The sequence below is a fragment of the Somniosus microcephalus genome, unplaced genomic scaffold (assembly GCF_052327205.1).
Source record: "Somniosus microcephalus isolate GS21.2 unplaced genomic scaffold, FLI_Smic_1.0 unresolved_chr1, whole genome shotgun sequence".
Taxonomy (NCBI): domain Eukaryota; kingdom Metazoa; phylum Chordata; class Chondrichthyes; order Squaliformes; family Somniosidae; genus Somniosus; species Somniosus microcephalus.
In genome coordinates, this window is record NW_028225179.1 from 27,973,932 (window position 1) to 27,983,345 (window position 9,414).

General features: G+C 43.6%; 1 non-coding gene across 1 annotated transcript; it reads left to right on the forward strand.

Moving 5' to 3' along the window:
- Positions 1 to 7,741: 7,741 nt before the first annotated feature.
- trnas-uga (transfer RNA serine (anticodon UGA)) lies at positions 7,742 to 7,823 on the forward strand. Its single transcript has one exon. It is a non-coding gene; the product is annotated as a tRNA-Ser (tRNA).
- The last annotated feature ends 1,591 nt before the right edge of the window (positions 7,824 to 9,414 follow it).

The window sequence follows — 9,414 nt, forward strand, 5'->3', positions numbered from 1 at the left end:
GTGAACCAGGGAGTTAGTCTTGACAATGTTTCTTGTCTTGACTAGGTTCTCTGTGTGACTAGCCTTTCCTCTATGGCAGCTTGCCTTCACAAGCTGGCTGCCATAGTTCTCTTGAGCTATGTATCTAAGTCTGTGTTCTGGTTCTCTCGAGTTATGTATTTAAGTCTGTGTTCTAGTTCTCTCGAGTTATGTATCTAAGTCTGTGTTCGAGTTCTCTCGAGTTATGTATCTAAGTCTGTGTTCTAGTTCTCTCGAGTTATGTATCTAAGTCTGTGCCATAGTTCTCTCGAGTTATGTATCTAAGTCTGTGTTCTAGTTCTCTCGAGCTATGTACCTAAATCTGTGTTCTAGTTCTCTTGAGCTATGTATCTAAGTCTGTGTTCTTGTCTCTGGATTTAAGATGTATTTAAGTCTTGTACTGTTAAGTTGCTTGTCTTGGTAAGGTGCTGTTTGGACTAGCGTGTTGCTATGTGGGAGCCGTTGGGATCTTGTCTTGAGCCTTGCATTGATAAGCCGATTACCCTCGGGGTAGCTTGTCTGGAGTTGTGCCTCGGCAAGCCGGTTGCCCCTTGTGGTAGCTTGTCGCAAGCTCAGTATAGACAAGTGGGCTTCCTCATGGAAGCTGTCCTGAGTTCCTATCTTGACTAGCCGTCTTGTAACTTGTCTCTAGTTCTCTTGTCTCTAGTTCTTATGTATATTGCTGTGTCCCTTGTGTTAATCTAGTTATGTGTGAATCTAGTAAAGTTCAAACAAAGTACTGTATATGTGTCTCTTGTCTGGTTTCTGCACTTGGGTCCAGATCCTACCTTGCCCGGAGAGCATGGCCTCGTATTTATACGGCCCCGTGGCTCCCCAACCCTGACACTCAACAATACCCTGTACAACTGAAGCAATACCTCCCTATTTTTATATTCTAACCCCTAGCAATGAAAGCCAACATTCCATTGGCCTTCTTAATCACTTGCTGCACCTTTTGAGTTTCGTGCACCAGGACCCCCAGATCCCTTTGTACTTCAGTACTTTCCAGTTTCTTGCCATTAAGATAATAACTTGCTCTACGATTTTTCCTGCCAAAGTGCATAACCTCACACTTTCCAGTATTGTATTCCATCTGCCAAATCTCTGCCCATTTACTTAGCCTGTCTATGTCCCCTTGCAGGATTTTTATGTCCTCCTCACTCACTACTTATCTCCCATCTTAGTATCATCTGCAAACTTTGATATGTTACACTCGGTCCCCTCCTCCAAATCCTTAATATAGATTGTAAAGAGTTGGGAACCCAGCACTGACCCCTGCGGAACACCACTAGTTACTGATTGCCAGTCTGAGAATGAACCATTTATCCCAACTCTCTGCCTTCTGCTAGATAGCCAATCCTCTATCCATGCCAGAATATTACCCCCAATCTCATGATTTTTTATCTTAAGCAATAATCTTTTGTGTGGCACCTTGTCAAATGCCTTTTGGAGTCTAAATACACTACGTCCACTGGTTCCCCTTTATCCACCCTATATGTTACTTCCTCAAAGAACTCCAGCAAATTTCTCAAACATGACTTCCCCTTCCTAAAACCATGCTGACTTTGTCCTATTAAATTATGATTCTCCAAATGTCCTGTAACTGTCTCCTTAATAATGGACTCCAAAAATTTACCTACTACAGATGTTAGGCTAACCGGTCTATAGTTTCCAGCCTTCTGTCTACTGCCCTTTTTAAATAAGCGTGTTACATTAGCAGTTTTCCAGTCTGCCGGGACCTTTGCCAAGTCCAGGGAGTTTTGGAAAATTATTACCAATGCATCCACAATCCCTACTGCCACTTCCCTCAAGACCCTAGGATGTAAGCCATCAGGTCCAGGTGACTTTGCGCCTTGAGTCCCATTATTTTACCGAGTACCACTTCCTTAATGATTTTGATCGTGTTTAGCTCCTCCCCCCCTTTAGCCCCCTGCTTATCCAGTATTGGGATATTCTTAGTGTCTTCTCCTGTAAAGACTGATAAAAAATATTCATTCAGTGTTTTTGCCATCTCCATATTTCCCACCATTAATTTCCCGGTCTCATCCTCTAAGGGACCAACATTTACTTTAGCCACCCTTTTGTCATACTTTTTCATCTCCGTCATTTCACTACAGCCGAATGAACTGAAGGAAGAAGGAATAAAGATCTCCGATTCGTGATCTCTGTTTCACCTTCATTCGAGAAGGTGGAGAATTCCAATGATCCGTGTTAATTTAAACAAGATATGACCAATGAAGGGGCCAAGACCAGTGGTTTTGACGAGATTAGAATTTAAAGCTAATTTTATGTAAGATTCAGTCAAATGCTGGGAAGGTTTATCAGCATCAAACATTCAACACAATAAATAAGCACAATGGATTAACATTCCATCGTCTTAACCTCTCGTCTCCCGTCTGCGACAACTCAGCCATTCCATTTCCTGCTTTTTGTATCCAAACAGAAATACCCCGCACGAAAGTTCCCTTTACCGCTTGTCCTGCCCGTGCACCCAGATCGACAATGCTGAAAATGTAGAATCAGCTTCTGTAAGCAAAAGGCATTCCATTAATTCAGGAATGCAGTAATGTGCCTGATCGAAAGATGAGGTGTGCAGCCCTTTTAATCAGACCAGGCAGGCTGGTCACGCCAGTTTGATTCCTGACCAGTACAGAACCCTGTACGGTTTAAATTCGGCACCCATAGGACCAATTCAAAAGCCAGCTTCTCACACCCTTTCAGCGCTAGAGAAAGCAGGACTGACTAATATTCAGGGCAGAGGGTTTTTCAAGAAGATTGACGCTGAATGTAAGTTTATCCCAATTCAGGCGAGCTCATGGGTGCAGAAAGCAACATGTGAAGGTCCTGCATTGGCCGGAATAGAACACGGATGCAATAACTCTAATGAGACACGGAGCAGAATATACCTGGGAGCCTTTAACTTTTCTCAGTTGGTTTGTTTTCAGTTGCTTCTGTGAAGCTCTATGATTTCGAAATATATGGGCAAAATGACACGTAGTCTCATGTTTATAATGGAAAGTATTTATGTTTTCTGCAATGTCGATTGGCTGTAAGAAGCTGAGTTTTGTCTAAAATTTAGCGGGGCTCATCCGGGATTTGAACCCGGGATTTCTCGCAACTGTGAAACACCAAAGCAAGATTGTGAGCAAACCCGTTTTGGACAGACATAGAATGATCCGTGACTGACAGCAATCCCGATTATGATTAGCAACAACGTCAGATGCCTTATCCATTTGGCCAAGAAAATTTATCGTGCAATCCTATTATTTTGCTTCCAAAGGCCAGCCTGCTTTCGAAATACTTTTCTGTCGAGCGGTCCCGCAGTTCTAAATGTATCGACTGGTTTCAAAGCGTCAATTCAGATTGCTGCGAATGGGACATGTGCCCCAGGAACAGCGGTGGTAGCAGAGCAAACTTAACAATGTAAATAGGTGAAAGTGAATGTTAGATTAAGGTAATGCCGCAGGAAAGTGACAAAGAAACGGAAGGAGGAAACTGAAGGAGGGCTATAGATAGTGGACGGAAGAAAAAGCTGGGAGAGGAGGCCGGTTTGAATTATGGAGCATGAATCTCAGGCATGTGAGAGCGCAGGGTTTGAAGGAGTAAACAGGTTCTCACCATCAATAAAAAAATGCAGTTTGATGTAGTGAAGATTGATTTTTCGCCATGTTCTATCAGCAGGCGCTACAGAGAACAATAGATATAAAGCGAGCGATACCATGATTTGGATGTGAACTGAGGTTGCTATGGCCACATTGCGGAGTACTAGACCATTATACGATCCTGGCGTCACACATCAGCTGCTCCAGCGCTGCCCTAACCACAGCCAATTCACGAATGGGGCTGCTTAGAAAAGATAGATTTTTGGCGAAGATACCAAAATCAGTACTGACAGAAATTTTGACAGCGGTGAAATTCGACGCACGTCCCACAGTGACTGGAGCCGTAATCCAGAAAGGGAACTAGTGCAGCCGCAGTTACATTTGAAAGCATTGTAGCCCTTTCACAAGAGAAGAAACGCACCCCTGGAGATTCATTAGGACAAAAAAGCCTCGGTGGGAGTCGAGCCCAAGATCTACCTGATTACTACATAAGCGCTGGATCCAGCTAAACCACGGAACCAAATCAATCCTCAACTCTTCCGCTTCCTCTCACTGATATCTACTCGTGACCTGTCACTGTCTCTTGGAGCCTGAGGCTGTTTTATATTGATTAATCTCTCCTGACTATTCCACCAGGTATTCCGATGTTGTCTGTATCTCACTGTGTTTATTTCAGTTTCAATCTGTGGGTTGGTTCTAAATGAATATCTGTGTTTGTGTCTTACATGAAATAAATGAGGGGTCAGACAATTCTTCCTCTGACACTGGGGAACTAATGAGCCAACAGTTATAACAAGATATTGTTTATTGTGATGCACCAATTACATTGTTCCATTTTGCTTTATATCGGTTCAATTCTGTGCAAAAATACTGTGATCAAAACGTGTTTCCAATAGGCCGCTTTTTAATCTGACGTCACAGACGCCACCATTGCACCTCAAGGTGATTCATAACTAATACACAGAGAAGTCCAGCACTGAAAGGGTATTTGTAGAAAGGGTTGTGAGACTGTGGAATGCACTGGCCCAGCAAGCAGCAGATTTAAAACAAGGTTTAAAAACGGGCAGCCTGTGGGAGGAAGGGGGGAGAGTGGGAGGAAGGGGGGAGAGAGGCATGAGAGACACAGGAAAGATCAATTTGGAAACTATTGGCCCCGAATCTACTTTAAATCCCCCCACTGTATTTAGCCCATTTAATGTCAGATTCACACATTGATGAATGTGAGCAATATAGGACATTTACCGCTGTCTCTGGTCTAAAATAACTGCTTTATTATTTGATCCCACCCGCTGTGTTTAGGCTCTACCCTGAATATTTATCTCCATCCTAGAATCAGTTTGTAATCTGGAGACAAGGTTTCTGCAGCCGGCGGGCAGGGAGCAGAGGCTTTGGCTGATCTGTGTCATGTGGGGGCAGAACACAATGTTTCTGCTGTTTATTTTCATTACCCTGCAGAATATTCCATACTGTTCTCAACATCTTACATACCGTTAAATATCGGAAGTTTTCTTTTATTGTAATGATCGCAGCGATTCTTCTGGACTTGCTGAATTTGCAGCAAATTAAATATCATGAAACCATCATCGCCAATAATAAACAGCGTCAGCGATTTGAGAATTTAATTTCGTGGCGTAGATATGTTTGCGGCTGCGATGGCCGAGTGGTTAAGGCGTTGGACTTGCAGTTAATGGGGTTTTTCCGCAGAGATTCGAGCCCTGCTTGCAGCGGGTTCTTTCATTATTGTAATAAATTACTTCAAATAATTTATTTTCTTCAATCTGCTCCCTCTGGGAGGATTCTGGAATTTTCAATGCCGGTTTTAAGGAAACTAAAGTATTGCCGAGAGACCTGGATCACTTACTTCAAGAAGGATTGCTGACCGAATTCCAAAAGTGTTCTGCAGATTGTCTGGAAGCTCCAGATAAGGAGGCCTCGATAGTCTCTGAGGAACCTTCGCATACACTCGGTGCTGTCCGGTAGCATCAGTCTGTGTAAACCATGGGAGAGAGAGAATGGAAAGTCACTGGAAGGCTTCTTTCTGTCAGCAGCAATGGTACAAGAGCAGCCATTCTAAAGTGAAAAGCAGAACACATTCCAGGAGACAGGCCAGGAGACAGACAAATGGAGTGGATATCTGGAAGAATGACCAGAAAAACAACAAGGAGGAAACCAACACATAATTCATCTCTCCCTCTCCCGAAGCAGAGGAATTGACCATTCTGAGTTTTGATTTGCACCACTGAGGTTGTACAAGTCTCTCTCTGTAAAACTTGTATAATATGTTAATAAAACGCTTTGTTTGAAAAGTTTAAAGCTTCATTTCCAATGGAATTTTCTTGTACAATCGGGCTGCATTGGTTCCAAAGGCCGGCCCTGCTTTCACAGAGCTTGCCTGTCGAGAGGTCCCGCAGGTCTAAATGTATCGACTGGTTTCAAAGCACCAACTCAGATTGGGGCGTATGGGACATGTGGCCCAGGAAGAGCAGTGCACACATAGCGGTTTAAGTGGCTGAAAGTGAATGTTGGATTAAGGTAATACCGCAGGATAATTACAATGAAATTGAAGGGGGAAAGTAAAGGAGGGCTATTGATTGTGGAAGGAAGAAAAATCTGCGTTATGTTTCGGTTTCGAAGTTGCTGCGGCCAGAACGCAGAGCATTAATCACTATAGGAGCACGGTGCCACACATCAACAACTAGAGCTCTGCTCTGACCACAACAAAGTGACGCACGGCACTGCTTAGTAAAGAGGGATTTTGGGTGAAGAGTCCAAAATCAGCACCGTCAGAAATTCAGAAGTGGTGAAATTCGACCCATGCCTCGCAGCGACTGGAGCCTTCATCCAGAATGGCAACTGGTGCAGGCAAGGTTACATTTGAAATAATTTGAGCCTTTTCACACGAGAAGAAACTCACCATTGGAGATTCATTAAAAAAGGCCCTGCTGGGAATCGAACCCAGAATCTCCTATTTACTAGACAGACAGTTATTGACCAGCTAAGCCACGGGGCCGAATGTTGATGCAACTTCTCGCTTCCACTCACTGATGTCTATCAGCTTCCGGTCACTTTCTTCTGGACTCTCAGGCCGTTTCTTATTTCTCCTGCTCTCTTGTCCATTCCGCCATGTGTCCCATTGCTGTCTGTATCTCCCGCTTAATTTATCTCAGTGTCAATCTGTGAGGTGATTCTGAATGATTACCCTATGTTTGTGTCTTATATGAAATAAATGAGGGGCATCAGACAATTCTTCCTCAGACACTGGGGAACTCATAAGCCAACAGTTAAAACAAGATATTGTTTATTGTGATGCAGAAAATACAATATTCCACCTTGAAAGATTCAGTTTCAATTCTGTGCCAAAGAAACTGTGACCCCAACGTGTTTACAATAGCCTGCCTTTTAATCTGACGTCTCAAACGCCACCATTGCACCTCAAGGTGATTCATAACTAATAAAGAGAGAAGTCAAGCAGTGAACTGGTATTTGTAGAAAGGGTTTTCAGACTGTGGAATGCACTGGCCAAGCAAGCAGCAGATTTAAAACAAGGTTTAAAAACCGGCAGCCTGAGGGAGGAAGTGGGGAGAGGCATGAGAGACACAGGAAAGATCAATTTGGAAACTATTGGCCCCGAATCTACTTGAAATCCCCCCACTGTATTTAAACCCATTTAATGTCAGATTCACACTTTGATGCATGTGAGCAATATAGGACATTTACCGCTGTCTCTGGCCTAAAATAACTACTTTATTATTTGATCCCACCCACTGTGTTTAGGCTCCACCCTGAATATTTATCTCCGACCTAGAATCAGTTTGTAATCTGGAGACAAGGTTTCTGCAGCCGGCGGGCAGGGAGCAGAGGCTGTGGGTGATCTGTGTCATGTGGGAGCAGAACACAATGTTCCTGCTGTTTATTTTCATTACCCTGCAGAATATTCCATACTGTTCTCAACATCTTACATACCGTTAAATATCGGAAGTTTTCTTTTATTGTAATGATCGCTGCGATTCTTCTGGACTTGCTGAATTTGCAGCAAATTAAATATCACGAAACCGTCATCGCCAATAATAAACAGGGTCAGTGATTTGAGAATTTAATTTCTTGGAGCCGCTATTTTCGTGGCTGCGATGGCCGAGTGGTTAAGGTGTTGGACTTGAAATCCAATGGGGTTTCTCCGCGCAGGTTTGAACCCTGCTTGCAGCAGGTTCTCTCATTAGTGTAAATAATTACTTCAAATAATTTGTATTCTTCACTCTGCTCCCTCTGGGAGGTTTTTGGAATTTTCAATGCCGGTTTTAAGGAAACTAAAGGATTGCCGAGAGACCTGGATTACTTCAAGAAGGTTTGCTGGCCGAATTCCAAAAGTGTTCTGCAGATTGTCTGGAATCTGCAGATAAGGAGGCCTCGATATTCTCTGAGGAACCTTCACATACATTCGGTGCTGTCCGGTAGCATCAGTCTGTGTAACCATGGGAGAGAGAGAATGGAAAGTCATGGTGGAGGCTTGTTTCTGTCAGCAGCAATGGTACAAGAGCTGCCATTCTAAAGTGAGAAGCAGAACGCATTCCAGGAGACAGACCAGGAGACAGACAAACGGAGTGGAGATCTGGAAGACTGACCAGAAAAACAACAAGGGGGACACCAACACATAATTCATTGCTCCCTCTCCCGAAGCAGAAGAATTGACCATTCTGAGTTTTGAGTTGCACCACTGAGGTTGTACAAGTCTCTCTCTGTAAAACTTGTATTATTATGTTAATAAAACGATTTGTTTGAAAAGTTTAAAGCTTCATTTGCCATGGAATTTTCTTGTACAATCGGGCTGCATTGGTTCCAAAGGCCGGCCCAGCTTTCGCAGAGCTTGCCTGTCGAGAGGTCCCGCAGGTCTAAATGTATCGACTGGTTTCAAAGCATCAACTCAGATTGGGGCGTATGGGACATGTGGCCCAGGAAGAGCGGTGGTAGCAGAGCACACTTAGCGGTTTAAGTGGCTGAAAGTGAATGTTGGATTAAGGTAATACCGCAGGAAAATTACTATGAAACTGACGGGGGAAAGTAAAGGAGGGCTATTGATTGAAAGAAGAAAAATCTGTGTTATGTTTTGATTTCGAACCGAAGTTGCTGTGGCCAAAACGCAGAGCATTAATCACTATACGAGCACGGCACCACACATCAACAACTGGAGCGCTCCTTTGGCCACAGCAAAGTAATGCAGGGCACTGATTTTGAAAGATGGATTTTGGGTGAAGAATCCAACATCAGCACCGCCAGAAACTCAGAAGCGGTGAAATTCAACCCATGCCTCTCAGCGACTGGAGCCTTCATCCAGAATGGGAACTGGTGCAGGCACAGTTACATTAAAAATAATTTTAGCCTTTTCACACGAGAAGAAACTCACCCCTGGAGATTCATTAAAAAAAAAGGCCCTGCTGGGAATTGAACCCAGGATCTACCTGTTTACTAAACAGACGTTTTGACCAGCTAAGCCACGGGGGCTGAATGATGACACAGCTTCTCGCCTCCACACACTGATATCTTTCAGCTTCCGGTCACTGTCTTCTGGACTCTTGGGCCGTTTCTTATTTCCCCAGCTCTCTTGTCCATTCCGCCATGTGTCCCATTGCTGTCTGTATCTCCCACTTAATTTATGTCAGTGTCAATCTGTGAGGTGATTCTGAATATTACCCTATGTTTGTGTCTTATATGAAATAAATGAGGGAATCAGACAATTCTTCCTCAGACACTGGGTAGCTTATAAGCCAACAGTTATAACAAGATATTGTTTATTGTGATG